Source organism: Pteropus vampyrus, unplaced genomic scaffold (genome assembly GCF_000151845.1).
Source record: "Pteropus vampyrus isolate Shadow unplaced genomic scaffold, Pvam_2.0 Scaffold26, whole genome shotgun sequence".
Lineage (NCBI taxonomy): Eukaryota > Metazoa > Chordata > Mammalia > Chiroptera > Pteropodidae > Pteropus > Pteropus vampyrus.
In genome coordinates this window covers 3,654,592-3,672,923 of record NW_011888807.1, presented here as the reverse complement: position 1 = coordinate 3,672,923, position 18,332 = coordinate 3,654,592, and the positions used below count along the sequence as shown (strand labels likewise).

Below are 18,332 nucleotides of genomic sequence, written 5' to 3'. Positions count from 1 at the left end.
GCTGGTCCCTAAGGCCAGCTGTTCATGTGAATTCTGGTAGTTTGTTTTTGGCCCAGGTTTATTCAATCTGGGTTTCCTTCAATTTCAAATAAAAGTTTTCTGAGAAATGCGAGGTATATACACAGAAAAAATAATATTGAAATCACTGCAATCCTAATCTATTTCTTTTGTGAAGATTATTAAAATTGAAAACAATTCTAGACAAACATATGAAGAAACAAACCCCATCATATTACTTATATTTAAGAATTTCTGGGTACAAAGTCAAACTTTTGGAAAGAGTGAATATTTTTAGAGAGTAAGGTATTGATCTTTAAAGATATTTAAATTAACCCTTCTTGTATTGTTAATTTCCACTTTTAGAAGGAATATCAGTGAGAATTTTTTTCCTAAGATTATAGAACAGTTCTGACTTGATTGAAATTCATCTTTTTAGCCCCAAAGTGCTCTGTTCAAGCAGCTGCATAAACAATGGATTTCGTGCTTTTTATTGAAGATGCAACTCTTACTAGTGTTTGTATTATTCTTAGGTTCATTCTGTTGATTGATCAATTTGTTAGAAAATGTAAGAAGCCTGCAATATAATAGGACCGTTGGTTTTAGCAATTGTGAAATATCTAAATATCTAAATCTCCAAAACTTTCTATCCTTCTATTTCCACCATTTAAATATTCTAGTAGTTACACATAATCATGTGTAGATATTTTCAAAATATAATTTCCCAAGACTTTGACAACACAATGTTGTTATTTAGAAATTATTTGAAGTTACTATTATTAAATATAAAATATTGTCACCAAATGGAATCAAAAGAGAAAAAAAAATTACCACTCATCATTATGCAGTAATGTACCATTATTACTCTTTATTCTATTACTAAAAAAGGGAAAGTAGTGATTTATAAAAGAAACATAAGGAACAATGTTTAATTTTGTTATTTATTTAAATGTGGCATTAGCAGATTTACCAGAAATGATGTATGCATTCTTTATTTTTGGCTATGTAGAAAATACTAAAAAGTAATTTCTTTTTTCTTAAGCACATACAAAGCTATAAAAGTAGGGCTTCTCCTTCTAGAAAAGACTGAGAAGCTTCCACCAAGAACTCTAAAAGCTAGACGCCATGTACACATTAAACATATTGAATAATGAACACACACTCTTTGATAGCTCTGAAATAATCTTTGGCGGTCTCCTTGTTTATAATTTCTAATGCTCCGGCACCTTTTGCCTGCTCCACCTCTGTTGAACTCTCTCTCCATCCAGCCTTTAGTTGTGTGCTTCCTCATGTTACTTTCTTTACCACATGCAAGTTATGAAGGAATTATCTTTGTCTAATACTCCTAGTATGGGCCTGAGCATGAGATACTCACACCATGTGTTAGCGGATTGAATGGAACAGTACTGATGATACTACAATAAATAAACTACTTAGAACAAAATTCCTTAACACAAATCAGTAAGGGGTACTATTTCTCAAATTTTATCAATTCAGGAATCAGAACACCACAATCAGATATGATTTATTTAGCCAGATATCTATGATAGCATGAGGAGGGACTCTACTGTGCATTATGGAGGAAATGAAAACAAAAATATATTTTACTTAAAATGATTAATTCAAACTCTGGGATGAGAATAAAACACATTTTACCACAAATTTCATTAGACTAATAGATAATAATAGATGAAACAGCAGAATCTGATATAATTTTACATGGAAAGGGCTGCTTAGTATAAAACATTGTGTAATTGTTCTGTACATATTAGTCTATACATAATTGTATAATACTAAGATCTAGAAAGAAAAAGAAATCATTCTTCAGGTATGGCTATCAAAACTGCCTTTGTATTTATTTGCCCTTGTTCTTTCTAAATTCTATTGACACTGTTTTTGTTGTTGTTACTGGGCTTAACTACCATAGGCAACCACTTTCATCTAATTAGCCCCATACTACTCTTTGCGGGATATCACCTGATTTGTTAAAAAGGCATTATTCTACATACTTAGTCTAATATCTGTTTTCTTATGTATTAATTCTAGGATGACTTCTCTCCCTCTGTTTCATGACCTTGAGGTTCTCTTTCTCTTGTGTGTTACTGATAAAAGGCACTCTACACAAATGCATGGAATAAATGTATGAAAGATCATCATTATAGAAATAGCAACTTTCAGATGAAGATCCAATCCAAAACAACAAACCTCTTCCACAAATGAATGGAATAGAGATATTGTGAAATGTCCAGTGTGCCTTCCATAAGAAAGCTCTCTGGAAGCGTAGTTTGGTGGTCTAGACATTAGACAATATTATGGTGGCTGCATCTGAAATAAAAACATCTGCACTTTGACTGCTTTTAAATACTTTACATGATTGTTAAATTAAATTAGTTTATGTAAAATATTACATAAGCAATAAATAAATGACCAAGAAATAGTAAAAGCATCATTATTCATCATAGATGAACTCTATTCTTATATAATTTGGGGTCAAGAGATGACTTCCAGTTCTAGCTACCAAAATCAAGTTTTGTAATCTACTCCTTTCCCTACCCATCTCCAATGTATCTGAAATAAATTAACTAGAATGAAAGTATGCCTATAATTATCTTGAGGATAAGAGCAGAAATCTCCAGAATATTTGCAGGCTGTTTAATAATACCTTTACTACTTTTAAACTGATTTGCTGGTGGGGTTTGCATCTAGTTATTTACATGATGTACCATAGAGCACTTTTTAATGCAATATGACATAGGGAGATTTATTTGGACAGTGACATATACAGTTCCATTTGAACCATTTATTTTCAGTCTACAATTTTTTTAATGTTTGTAGAAATAGTCCCCAAATATTATCATATAATTTCATGATGGAGTCTTTGATAACTTTTCTCTAAAATTCTGAAAGAGAAAATTAGGCATGATTGACTTCTTTTTAAATTTTTATCCAAAATTTTGAATATTGTTAGGAAAAAACACAGTATTTTTTTGGAATTCTTTTTGCTATATCTAGGTTGAATATGGTTTATAGCGCCACAAATCAAATTCCAAGCCAAGCTTTGAAATAATAATGTGAAGCAAAATACTCTTCTTACTAAAAATTTCTGGGTGTGGTTCTCTTTTGCCTTTCTCATTTCTTTTAGGAAGAATCAGTTAATTTAGGAATTATTTGGAAATTGCATTTGGTGGGCAGTTTGGGAGAAAGGGATAACAATCAGTAGAGTATATATAGTACAATGTTTTTTAAAATTGACCTATAACTGAGTTTAGAAACATGAGAGTATGGTGACACTATATGGTTATAGGAGTAAAACATCTGGCCCAGTTGCAAGTGGACTACTTGTAATAACAGACTCATCTGGGTAGGAAGTATGCAAATGAAAAGAAGTCTCATGAGAAGTCACTTGGTGGGAAGAAAAAGCAAAGCAAGGCTACTTGGAAGAGCAGGCATAATAATACTAAAAGGCAAATAGTTTTAACTTTTGGATGCACATTTGAGGTTTCATAGAAAAAAAAGAGTAGGTCACAGTGAGAGAAAAAATATGATGCAAAACATACAAGTCAGCCTTTCTCAATAGTAATGCCATATGCAGGAGTTTCCCAGCCATCAGCACTGTCCCTGAAGACCATTTATACTTCACAGCATTAATATTCATTAGGTATAACGCCATATGTTGCACAGCAGGATGCATTGCCAGCAGACTGTTTGTCATAAAGCCAGATTTAATAAAGCATTGTAAAACAAACATTATGATGATAAATACAAAATGACAGGCTAATTAAGAGAATCTTAATTGCCATTTTTCCATAATAACATTTGTTTAGTTGTATCTGTCTTTGTGCTAGCATCCTTCTTGTTCAACTTGCATTCTATGTACCTTCTCCCCCACAAGGAAAAATTATGCTACGTATGATTTAAAGTACTTAATGCTCCCTTTCCCTTACCATAAATCAATTATAAGTTAATAAATAGCTGTGTGCCATTGATGTTTACAAATATTAACCTTTAATCCTAAAGGCATGGAAAGTATCTCTGATGGAGGGTGTGTACTTATGTGTCAGGTGAAATAAGTTACAGAAATCAGTACAAACTCTAAATCCAAATATCACCTGGAATCTTTTGTGAAATATTTGGCATTAACTTTTTTCACCTGAAGAAATCTATCCTGGATTTAGAAAGTCTCCATAACCCACTTTTTAAAAATTGTGAAATCCATCAAATTCATTAAGCAGCTCTTTAGCCAAGCAAAGAGAGGCAATTTGTCTTACATTGTATTAGTGCATAAAAGGCCTCTAATCTTCACTCAAGACCTCTGTATCATCTACTGTAAGCTCCCTAACTGGCAATAGTCCATAAAAGGCGATACTACCATATTTAGTCATGTAATAATAAAAATCACATATTTTCCTTCTCTTCCTTTATAAAATACCATTTAAAATGTATATATTCTTGTTGCAGTTTAAAAATAGGGGTCTATTATGAGATCAGAGTATCACCTAATGAAAGAATGAATAACCATTTCCCAAGAGTCTCTACTGTATTTCCTTGGTACTTTCACTAGGATGTAAGTTCTGGCTCTCAGATCTGCTGTATCACAGAATAATTAGACTGAAGGAGATTGAAAATCAGAGGTATGCTTGTAAATATTTATTAATTTGCTCTCATATGAGGGAGGAAAGCATTGATTTGTAGAATTTGCTGAATTCAAGCTACCAAAAAGAAGTCGCTTAAGATGAAGTTGGAAAGTCTTGAATATAATTTGCTGTCATTGAGTGTTAATATAATGTATAAATATACAATAAACTAATTATAAGTGGAGAGTCATCACATCTGGGTTATCCGGGTTTTCCATTTGAGGGAAGAAAGAGAAAACAGTCTGAGTATTTATTTATTTTTATCCATGGTTCAGAGAAAATCTTGGAGCTTGGGGCCTGGTAACAACAGATAGGTGTATATATAATCTAAATAATAAGAATTCTATTGACAAATGTTGACAAAAGAATTTTCATAAATAAGCAGTTAAATTGGTACAAATATCAACTACAATCAGAATTATAATAATGTTAAATGGGGAAGAAAAAATGACAATGGTCTTTGAAACACAAATTTAAAATTTCCCCAAATATATCTAGAAAAAAGTGAATAGGATTCTTTGAAATGACCCTTAAAATAATTGTTTTCTGAAAAAAGTTGATGACATCTTCAGTATTATTTGTCTTTCTTATAGGACATATTTATTATTCAAGGTATGGTTTATTTAATTATTAAGTTCAAATTTTTTGTGGGGGTGGTGGGGAGGGCAAGTGGGAAACTCAATGTATCTCCTGTTAAGATGTGTAGAAAGTCAAATGAAAACTAGTAGTTTTAACAAAATAATTTGCAAGTTCTCAACTTTTTTTTCTCTCTGAAAACTTCAAAGCTACCTGCTAATTCTGCAGTGTATTTGTTACATAGTGGGCTTCAATGTGGACAATTCTACATTTTCAATTGGTGTTATTAGATGTTTCTCTAGTCAATTATTTTGTGAATTATTATATTATATAACATTGTAAAATTAAAAGGCATATAATTAACAACTTTATTTTTTTTTTTTATGCCTACAGCACCTGATCTTCCTAGGTGGTCTTTCTCCCAAGTACTAACCAGGCCCGACCCTGCTTAGCTTCCGAGATCAGACAGGATCGGGCGTGTTCAGGGTAGCATGGCCATAGACACAACTTTATTATTTTCATAATTACCATAATTAAACTTGGCTTTGGATTCTGGATCCCACACTTGCTAATTCTCTGACTTTCATAAGTAATGTAACTCTTCTAAACATAGTTTCATCAGTGGTAAAATAATGGCACTAGGTGCATATTGAATATACAAAGTGGTTTTAACAAAATAATTGTTTTAAAATATGTCATTATTATTTACACTAAATAACTGCAAGTACTTTGGCCACTTAAAAGTAGAAATATAATATTTCCCTTTTTTCATAAGTCTTATCTGATAGAATTCTTTTCATTTGCATTAAGGTATTTTCAGGTTGAACTGTATCTATCAAAAATGTGGTGTTTGTATCTTTACAGTTCTATTTATTGCTGTAAGACCAGTTCAGTAAAGACATGATATGGGTATTATTCAGGTTAGAGCTTAGAGTGCATTTCTGATATTATTGCACATAAGGGTGTAATCTAATGCCAATTTCTTTGTTTTAACCCATTTCTATACACTATATTTCTTATATGAGCTAATCTACATAAAAATGAATATTGGATAATTAAAGAAGTGCTTGGAATTCATGCAAACCTACTACTCTTGCTAGATAACCTACTCAATAAGGTTATATTTCTCACAAAGTAATCCACATATTAAAAATATAATATTATTTTCTAGGTTCTATAATCTTGATTAATGCCTATTACCTTAATTATTTATATGTCCAATATAGTTTTGTTTTCCTAATGCCTCTGTTCATGTTATAAAGTTTCCACAAGTTTTCTTCTTGAAAATAATAAAGATATTTGAAAAAAATATTTTCATCATTTCGCTCTTCAATTATTTTTAAGCATCCAAAAATATATTTGAAAATTGACAACGGTGTCAACGAATAAAGACATAAATTCTCAAAATTAATAAGTAGTGTTTCGTTATTGCTTTTTTATCAATACAACAGTGCTCATAAATGCCAAAAAAAAAAGTCACATGAGGACATTATGCAACAAACAAGAGCAATAAGTAAAATGTGAAGGGAGAATCCTACATGAATAAAATACTGATTGCCCTAAATTTCAGGATAATAGTTTCTATCCTTACTCATAAAACTAATAAAAGTGCATGAGCAATTTTGAAATGAGATCAGCATGTTCAAATGTCTCTTTTACTTTTGAAATGAAAAGAAAAATAGAGAGAGGGAAAATTTTTAAAAGGCCAAATTTTTTTTTAGGACAAAAGGAGCACCCTTCCAAAATAAAATTTAATTACAATTGGTCTAACAAAGTTATAACCTACCTTTATTAAATACATTTCACAAGTGTTTGTCCTTTCTAAGTTCTAGGCTTTTGTGATTTAGGTCAGAAATTTATTTTTATTTTTAATTTATAGTCAATATTCAGCACACAATTATGAAACTATAGGCTTAAGTGATTTAAGTGCAATAATATCTTTGTCATGCAAAATTACATTAAACAGATCACTAAGCTAAACCTCTTGACTCATAGTTAAAAGAAAAAATAAATATCTAAACTTCATTTTAAAGAGAAAAAAGAATTGTTAAGCAAAATGGTCAAATTAAAGAACAAAATTATTTTTCCGGAATTTTATTGCCCTAACCTAATTATCATCTTTACGAAAGCTCTAAAGTTTCCTCGCAAGTAGTAGAGAATACATCTACTAATTCAATCATGTTGGCAGAATTTATTAATCAGTTAAATTCACAGAGAATCATCTAGCCTATAATATGATTCAGCATTGCTTCAAGCTTTTTCAGAGTTTGTCAGATGTTTGGTTATAAAGATCAATTGCTTTTGGTGTAAACACTGTGAATCCATTCTCTGGGCATTAGAATGGAGAATAAACACACATTTCTATTTTCTTTTTTTAATCTTGTATAATCAGTCTAATATCAGAAATATCTACCTGAAACTGATTTCATTAAAATGGACCTACTTGTTGAGGCAGAGTATAGAAGTAAAATTTGGTACAAAACAAGCCAGACTCCTTACTTCTTGGGAGTTTTTACTGCCAAATGTGTCATGAGCGCATCTTTAACAACGAAGTGTATAGGCTTAACACTGATTCCATGTGGAAGGTCAGGTTTCCGCTCTGCCTCGTCCTTTGTGGGGACATTATTCCTAGAGTTAGAATGGAGCAAACTCAATGACTCAGTGAACCAAATAATCTGTATTACTTAAGTAATTCCTTGGTAACAAGTAACATGTTAGTAACTAAAATTTGGTATACTGGGACCATAGATTAAATGGCTCTCGGTTGAACATCAAAAAATATATATAATATATTATATGTATTATATATTTTTTCACATTCCAGAAAGATAAATGGGCAAGAGATTTTGCATTTTTACATTTTATATTCATTCTATTTATTGCTTTTGCTGTTGCTACTGATTTAATGTGATTGCTTTTACGTTTTAGATCACTAATATTCAGAAAAGCCCAAAGGTAGTATAATTTTGTATTAACTATATATAGAATAACGTATAAAAGATATCTAAAATTAATATTACTAATATTTAGAAAACCTAAATGAGTATTTAAGAATTACGAGAGTAGATACTTTTTAAAAAATATTAGAGCAGTAATAATTTAAATTGTATGGGATTAATGAAGATAAAAATGATCAAGGAGAACAGATTTTCCTTAAATGGAGAATTATATAATAAAAAATTTCATAAACCAATATAAAAGAAATATATGTCTCATAAATTATGCTGAGAAAATTGACTGTGGGAAAAGAAAAATTATATAACTTCTTCACTTCTTATGTATTGATAAATTTAACTAGCCCAACCACTGCTCATATTTCTTGTTTCACATAAGTAATATAACAGACATTATTTTATTGTAGTATTTATTTCACAGTAGATAATATGTAAATGTTAATTATGACTGAAAAACCAGAAGTACATTTCTTGTGGGCTAGTCTCACATGTTGTGGTTGATAATTCCAACCACAACAGTATGATGCTGAGCCCATAAATTAGTGTCATCAAAAATCTGTCCGATTATTTTGCATTGAGACTATTGATTCAAACCATCCAAGTACCATTTCAAAACAAAAAAGTTTCTTGCAACTGATATAAGGAAGTTTGGGCAGATTATAAAAATAATTAATAAAAACTGTAGACTACCTGAAAAGATATGCAAGGAATTTAGTATCCTTCAGACTACTGTCAAAGAGGTTTACAGCTAGAAAACAGTTGCAAATAGTTAGCCTTCTGCATTGTGTCTTGCTTAGTGTGTGCATGCATGTGTATGTGTGTGTTTGCGTGTGTTTCATGCTTTGTTGTGTTTTCTTTGTCTCTCTCCTCTCCCTCTCTCGCTGTCTCCCTCTCTCCTCTCTTTCTGGATTCCAGGTCCTATTTATAACATAGGATTAGTTTGCAATAAGAGGCCTTCCTTGTGTTAATTTCTCTGTCTAACCATGTTCAAATCTCATATCAAAGTTTTTGTTTTTGAATTTGTGCTTTGTAGGGTTTTTTATCATTATTCATTATACCGCTTTTTCTTTATCTTAGTGCACGTGCCTTTCAATTGATAATGAATGTACATATAAATCCTTAGAATGAACAAATTAACCAGAGTAGTTACATATGTTGTAAGAGAAAGAGATAAGAACCACAATCTAAAAAGCAACAAACAATAAATACTTATCTCAGGTGTAACATATTTCAATTCAGGTGTACAGAAATATAACTTTATTTTGCTATATAACCACTCTATTCACTTTGATTCTTATTTCTGCTGAACAGCTAGGAAACTTTTACCTTAGTCTCCTCAGTAGAATTTCCAGTAGATGTGCGTAAGACAAAAGGGCAAAGGGGAACTGAGGAAGGGAAGACTATGGAATGTTTGGGCCTTCTAAGACAAGAGAGCATCTTTCTCAGATGGTCCTCCACATAACTCTCCACCAAGATGTTTTTTCTTGTATTTCTCATCTGGCCTATTTATGCCAAGCTTAGCAGTCCTGGAGTCCAGTCAGTATTTCACAATGCACCAGAGGCCCCAGAATTTTGTGAGAGGTTATCTGTTGTCACACTTAAGAATCACAAAGCTGCTCCTTCTCTGGAGAGTTTCTACCTCCTCAGTGTACATGGCCCTGTTTTAGAAGACCCATGTACCTTTTAATTTTCACTGCTTCCTGTCTGTTTCTCTAAACATAAATCCCAGACTTTTCTTACAATCTGCAAAGTGGGTGTAGTAAAGTAGGAAAACATTTTTCTCTACAAAATATTTCAAAGTTATTCCTCCCCTAATCTCTCTTTCTCCAAAAGTAAAATGAATGTGGCAAATTCAGAGCCAATGGAAAAAAATCAACCCCAAATATCTTCATCATTTGACATATGAAGTATTTTTACACATTTTTATTAAAAAAAATTAAATTAGTTGCCAATATTTTAAAATCTGGATTTCTATCTTCTTCTAGAAATTTCTGAAGTTGAGATTCAGGAGATCCCTATATTCCTGCATCACAAAAAAAAAAAAAAGCAGGGAGTTAGCACTGTTCACCTAAGAAGAATTTCATGTTATTTCGTGACAATTCTTAAAACTGAGGACAGTTTTAGTTGCCATTCATTAGTGATCTTTCACAACTGTTTCTCTTACACCTGGTCATTTCACTCTTCCATTGGATCTGCCTTGGCCTCTATATGGATTCGCTTTTGTATATAGGATGAAAGGCTTATAATTTTGGAACCTAAATACAGAAATTCTGGAAGGCTTTTTTTTTCCTATCTTGTCACATCCCTCCCTGGAAGCAATGAGTATAGACCAGGTGGTCAAGCAAAAGAAGGTATATTGGAGAAATAAAGGACATAAATTTGTATCTCAAAAATATTATTCAATTACTGAGTTGTCAAATTATTTTATATATTATTCTATCATAACATAAACATTAAAACCACTACTTCTGCATAAAGCCCCCAAATGTAATTCCAGTTTATCAAACCTATCGATAAGTATATAGTGCGTTAGACTTACGGATGGTAAAAGAGCCATCCATGAAACTCAACACTTATAGAAATTTAATTTTAATAAAAACTCAAATATAATTAATTCAAAATAAAACCAAATTACTTTAAACATGCAATGTACATTTTGAAATGTGCCTTTTACCAGAAAAGCTTTTGCAAGAGATGGCTAACATAGAGTTCCAGCTATTATGTTATGCATTAAAATGGAACCAGAAGTGTTTGCTTTTCAAAGGACCAGATCTAGTCTATAAAAACTCAATTTCCTTGCAGGTGGATACCATAAACATGCTGAGGTGTGCGTGTGCTATGCCTCACAGAGTACTATATGTATAGTAGGGCCTTGATAGCATCAGGGAAAAAATGACTACGTGCTGAATGAAGAGTGAAAAATAGAAATGCATTAAAAGCATTCCATTTTTTAGAGTAAATAGAATATGTCACATATATTAAATTTAAAATGTGCCTTACACAGATCAATTATCTATTAAAATGGTATTCACATTATCCAAACATAAAATGAAAATTCTTAGACTTATAAAGAGGTTGATTTACATTTAAAGCAGGAGATGAATTTCTAAATGTTTCTAAATTGACTCATGCTTCCTAAACGTCTCTGCCCGAGATAAACTGTTTAGTGGCAAATTTGTTTATGTCATATTATTTCATTTCTTTCTTCTAGATGTTAACATTTCAATTATACAAATGAAGAAATTCAGTCCAAGTGGTTGAGAACCTAACCCCAAACTCGGACTTAATACCTAACAGAGCAAGGAACCCAACTAGCACTTGTTCACAAGGGTGTACGGTGTGTTGAATAATCATACAATTTGAACTTGGAGTAATGAATTTCTGATGCATGCAGGTTTTGTGTGTGTGTGTGTGTGTGTGTGTGTGTGTGTGTGTGTGTGTGTGCGCATGCCTAATCTATAGCCATTCTTTATATACATGTGTCAGAAACAGAAATGTTTTCTTCCTTAACTCCTTCTTCCTTTCTTCTTCAATCTTAGAAAAAAAAAGGTGTCTGTTCAGACACTATAATAAAGACTTAAAAAAAAATACCATCTATCAAAATTATGCTAGGAAGGAGGTGGGCAGACTGTTATCTCTGACCTAGCTTACCTATTTCATTTTATAAATGAGGAAAGTAAGTCCCAGGAAAAGTATGTGCTAATTCAATTGACTTTATTATTGTTTATAGTTTTTTCAAAAATTCATTTAGGCAGTTCATACATAGGGCAAATATGGCAATATAGATACAATAGAAAGAAAAGTAGAGAATGTGGATTAAGTAAGTAAAGAGAAAGAAAGAAAGAAAAAAGAGAGGACTAGAAAGGAAGAAAAACAGAAAAAAAGAACATGGCTAATGCATTTTCTTTAGCGTCATATTGTATTAGAAAAAGTGCAGTTACATAGATGATTATAACGGTTGTGATAAATGCAATAAAAATATCTACAGGATAAAGTTGAAGACATCAAGAAATGCTTAATTCCATTTGGAGAAATCAACAAGTCTCCACAAGGAAAATTTATATGAAAAGGAATAAGAATAGCACAGTATAATTTTCTCATGTGGAGCGCACATGCGTGTGTGTGTGTGTGTGTGTGTGTGTGTGTGTGTGTGTAAAATGAACAGGAGTCAAAGATTTTATTCACGTTATTAACTAATGAGGGAACCAGTAAAATGGTCAAGCTATCTTCAAGGGCATTCAAGAAACAGAGTTTTATATATAAACAATTAGAATGACATTTTTAAAAATTTTTAGATATATCAAAATAAGATTCTGAGTGTAAATATGAAGTTCGAGATTCAGTTTCAGAATGGTGATGTGAGGACCTCTGTGTACCCACTTGCTCTTCAGAAGAAAAAAAAAACATAGCTTGTGAAAATTATTTCTTAAAACCAAAATAATCTTTTAAAATTTCTGAAATTGTTATAAGGGCATATAGGCACACAGCATATGAAGGATCATTTATTCAAGAAAATCTACTAAATCCCAATAGGAACAGTGAGAACTTGTGGCATTTAGGGCATGATCCACTCCATCCCCAATTCCCACACACAGTTCAATATGATGGACGCTCCATTCTAAGTTGTTCACACCAAAATGATAGGCTTCTCTACCTTCAGCTCTCAGTCAGGAGTTACAATATCTCACTGGAGGGGCAAGCTTCTAATATTTCTTATACCTCCTCCCATCCAGGTTCATGTTGCAAAAGCTAAATTCCAGGTGAGTACAGCTGAGAGAGTGGAGTCTCTCATCTTCTATGCAGCCCTCACTCATAGGTGGGTGCTTGAAGCCAGAAATAGCAGGTAGAGAATACTCAAACCCCAATCATCTTTTCTTCAGCAAAAGCACAGGGTCTATGCCTGAAAAGCCTAGACAAGAAGACGAGAGGCTACTGTTCCTTTCCAGTACCCTGCTCATAAACCAGCGGTGTCATTCCAAGAGAAGTAAGCCTCTGTCCTTGCCCTCAGCTCCAGAACCATGACTCAGAGATTTTACAGAAGAGGAAAGGCAGGCCATAAGAACAAACAGATCCAAAGCTCTTCCCAAAGTAAATGACTATTTATAACAGAGCACATTTGCACCCCACTTTAGATGGGGTTATGTCCCAATAAACCCATTGTAAACTGAAAATATTGTAAGTCGAAAATGCATTCAATACTATCCTCTAGAGTACTGGTTATTTACCCTCGTGATCGCAAGGTTGACTGGGAGCTGTGGCTCACTGTCGCTGCCCAGCATCACAAGAGAAAATCATATTGCACACTGCTAGCTGGAAAGGAAATCAAAATTCAAAATTTTAAGTACGGTTTCTACTGAATGTGTATTGCTTTCACACCACCATAAAGTTGAAAGATCCTAAGCTGGCTCATCATTAAGTGAGGGATCATCTGCGTAAAGAAGTTTAAGACTAAGAACCCTCTTGAAAACAATGGAAATCCTAGTGGTATACAATTAAATGGAGGCTAACAGCTCCATGAGAACAAGCTAGGCCATAGGTCAACTAGCTAACCAGAGTGGATTGAAGAAAGAGCTAAGAACAGTTCATGTGGGGTCAGAACAAACCTCAAAAACTGGCCTCAAAGACTTTCCTACAAAAGGGCCTATTTAATTGGGTTAGGCTGTGGAGTAATTTTTGTTCCATAGCATTGTCAAAGACAATAGAGCAACCAGATGGCAATTAGTGGAGTATAACCTCTGGGTGTGACAGAGGCAGACAGCTGAATGTTTAGACCCAGAGAGAGACAGTTAAGGAAAGCCCTGCTAAAACCACTGTCATACTGGGGTCACTGTGCACCTGCTCAAGGAGTACCCTCCGAGAAGTAACACCAAAGACTTTACACAGTGGGAGAAATAAACTTCACTAAATCAGTCTAGCCAAACCACTAAGCCAATATATAAGCAAACACGAAGTCTTGGCGATGAGAAGAAATCATTACCCAAAGTTGTTAGAACACATGATCTAAAATGTCCAGTTTTTCAACAATAACAGCAACAAAAAATGTGAGACATATAAAGAAAGAGGAGTGTGACCATACAGAGGAAATAAAAGTGGTGAGAAGACCCGCATTGAACTTAGCAAAACCTTCAAAGCACGTATTGCAAATATATTCAAGGAACTAAAGGCAACTCTGCTTGAGAAGTAACGGAAGGTGTGACGAAAATGTTTTATTAGATAGAGAATGTCGATAAAGACAAAATTAATGTTCTTCATAGTAATAATCTATTGAGTTATCTTTTCTACCAAATAAGAATCATTTGCATACTTAATGGGTGCAATATGCAAGTTAACATGGAACATTAGAGAGTCTGAGCCATTGATTGTTAGGGAATAGCACAAACAATGGCACAGTTTGTGTTAATTAATCTTTGTGTGGCTCTAATAAACAGTTCTTCAGTATGATATTAAAAGGACTTGCAGGCATCCTTTTTCCCTTATTTAAAAATTTTGAAGAATTTATTTTAGCATGAAATGTGTCCTCTCATGGACTAGAATATTCAAGGCAGAAGAAACAACATGTACAAAAATAAGTAGAAAATAGCAGAATGTATTTGGAGAACAAGTTTATTTTTTAATGACTGTATATAAATTATTAGATACATAAGAGGAGCTTGCAGAGTTAGTACCAAGAAGCCACTTTTATGCTCGGCTAGATAAGAAGTCTATACTTTATGTGACTAGTAACCTATAACCTTTAAAGATTTTAAATAAAGTTAAATGTAATTTCAAAGAAAACGATAATGAGAAAGGTTGATTTGATGGTAGACTGCAAAGACTAATCTTGCCTAGTTGTCTAGATCCCTGTTTCTCTACATTTGAAGTGCATACAAATCATTTGGGGAACTTGTCACAATTCAAAATTGAGGTTTGTATTTAGTAGATCTGGGATGGAGCCTTAGATTTTGCATTTCTAAAATTCTCCCAAGTAATGCCAATGCTGCTGATCCATGGACCACACATTGATTCACAAGAATCAAGACCAGCACTGTCTAATACAGATATAATGCAACCCATATATGTAATTTTGTTTTTTTAGTAGCTAATTTTATCAAAAATAAAAAGAAAGCATTAAAATTTGCACTGGCCACATTTCAGGTGCTATATTATTGGAGAGTGCAGGTCTAAATGAGAGTCAGAACAAAGGAGAATAGGCAGTGCTCTGTTATGGCATGTAAGTAGTACATTAAGGTAAAGAAGTGTAGGAAGAAGTCAAAAAATACTCAAAAAGATATTGAAAAAAGCAGGAGACAGTACTCACTTATTTTTATGACTCAGGAGAGCGAATTGCGTGCATCTCTTCCCAATTCTGCGTTTAGTGATGTCACAATGGCAGCATGAATTCGGCCATGCTGGGCATATTTACATTATAGTTAGAAGCAAATGCTCCCCTTCTCCAAGAGCCAGTTAAATATTCAGCAGCACATCACAAGAGTTAACATATTTTAGGAATCAGCTCAGTTCATTTCCTTTTTCTAAAACTAATAGTTTTCCATCCAAATGAAATCTAAAGTCCTATAAGATCCCATAATCTGGTTTTGGATGACTTCTCCAAAATCGTTCACATTCTGATACTAGATTATTCTGCTCTTCTCTCAATATGCCAAGCTCGCTCTTTGCTTTTTAAACATTGTCCTCACAAATCTGTGAATTTCATTCCTTTGCATATTTGTTCAAAGGTTTATTTCTCAGAAAAGCTTTCAGAAATCAGTTCTTCCCTAAACATTGGTAATTATCTGCATCCTTGCTTAATTTTTCTGCCTAGAATTAAACACAACCTAAAATTATATCCTCTTTTGTTTGTTTATTTAGTTCTTGTCTGTCAGAAAATAAAATATAAGGTCTTTGAGGACTTTGTTGGTTTTATTTCAGAGCATCAAGCTCTTATGGTGCTATATGATATACATACTGGCATTCAGTAAGAATTTGATGCATCTGGGATAACTGAATGAATGAGTGAATGAATGAATGGATAGATATAAACGGGAGCTGTACTATAAAGATTAGGTGAATGATAAGATATAGGGGATAGAAGAGCCAAGAGAGCCAAGAGGTCTCTTTGTTTCCAGGCTTAGATGATCAGAAGACATTCACTAAAGACAAAGACAACAGGAAGAGCAAATGTGGAAACCTGTATTATAAGTTCAGCTTTCACCATGCTGAGCGTAAGTGATTATGGAAACTATAACTTGAGAAGTCAATAAGACATTAGATACGTAGGTCTGGATTTGGGGGAAAAGGCTCTAGTTAGAGACTCAATAAATATTAATTATGGATAGCAGTTCAAATCACAGAGGTGAATTAGATCACTTAGGAAGATAGTGATGAAAGAAGAAGACAAAAACATTAGGTACGAAATTTTGGAGAACACCAAAATTTAAGTAGCAATTTGAGGTAAAAACATAGAAGGAGTAAACCAACCAACCAAACAAATAAATAACCAGAGAGGTAGTATAGAAATCAGGTGTCAGTCTTCACTTATTGTTACAACAACAACAATAAGAACAAAATGCCAAGCACTGTGCTAAAATATTGAGAAATCAAACAGAAATAAGACCTGATTCCTAGAAGATTTCAGGAACATGGGAACATGGCAGAAAGTACCCGTAATTAGTCTGAAAGACCTAACTGTTGAATAATGGTTTAGAGTACACAATAAGACTGTGTGTGAATCTTTCCTGACTCAACCCTCTCTTCCCTACATTCACTCACAGTGTTTCTCAGTCCCTTCAACCTGTGAGTCCGGAGTGCTGAGAAAGAGAAGCCTAAGTGGTAAAGTAAAAGAACTAAGGTCCCCAATATCAGCCATAAGATCTTCCTTTGAAATGCTGGCTACTAGAAAATGAAAATGTCAAAACAATGAATCCTTAAAGAACAACAAATCACTGTAACAGAGAACGAGATGACACCCCAGGATGCCAAAGCCCGACCGTGGCCAGTACCGCTGAGTAGGCACCCTAAGAGCCACTGCAGCAACACCTCAGGGCCCTAGCAGAAGTGTATCAGAGCCATGACAACAAACAGGGTTATAGGAAGTATGGCCCACAGAGCATTTCTCATCTTGGAAACTGTACTGAGGCCTTGCCACTGGGCAAGTGGGTTCTTGTTTCTACTCATTTATGCAATTTAGGACCAGGTCAAGCATTAAAATGATTTTCCCAGATCAATAAAGTGGATATTTAGGTTATTATTTGGAAACAATTTTTAAAAATACAAATTTTCTCATATCTGTCATATGTAATGACTCCAAAGTGTAGACTCCTATATATTTGCAGACACACTTATCAGTCTAATTTGCATTATGTTGTCTAATTACTGATACGACAAGAAGATCGACTTATCCTATTCTATTCATACATATTATGCCATATTCAGTTTTATAACTTTAGTACCTGAAAAGAGTAGATACTTACTGTATAATCTCTGAATTATTTTTTAAAATTGCTTTGTTCTTACTCATGAGAAATAGCTAAGAGTGCCCAAAGTGGCATTCCTCTTAGAGATTAACTGGGGACATACTAAGAAACATTCCACTAAGACACTGGAGAAATAGCTGATATTAATTCAAAACTAAAATTATATTTTTCATCTGAAAATCAAAGCAGATGAAGTAAAATATAATTCAGAATAACCGATTGCTGACTTTAACTTGAATCACGAAGCTAATTTTTACTTTTTAAAGTCTATATGTGTATATTCACTAAGGAGTATTCTGGTTATTACATTAAAAAAAAAAAGTCTGTCAGCTAAAGTAGAGATCAAAATACAAATTGTAACACGTAGGAACATTATGTGAATTTGTGTCACTCCCTAGAGAACTTGAGGTTTATAAAAAGTAATGAATGCATTACACGAAGATATATATATGCTCCGGCATTTTCATCTGTCACAGATATACTTATTGCAATGCAGTCTTAAAACTGCACCGCCTTGGGCTATGAGCTCATCAGAGCTCTCTAGCTCAACAGTGTCAAATCTGGCTAATGTTTGGAAGGGTGACCTCTAAGGAAAATCCCGGTGCAAAAGGATAGAATATTAGTAATTCCATAGATGACATGGTTCCTTTTAAGTCACTAACAAGCAATTTCCCCTCAAGGCTGTTATCAGACATCATGCTACAGGATGTTTATTCATA

General features: G+C 33.3%; 1 pseudogene; it reads right to left on the bottom strand.

The window, feature by feature from the left end:
- Positions 1 to 5,591: 5,591 nt before the first annotated feature.
- LOC111737410 lies at positions 5,592 to 5,710 on the bottom strand (annotated as a pseudogene).
- Positions 5,711 to 18,332: the final 12,622 nt, after the last annotated feature.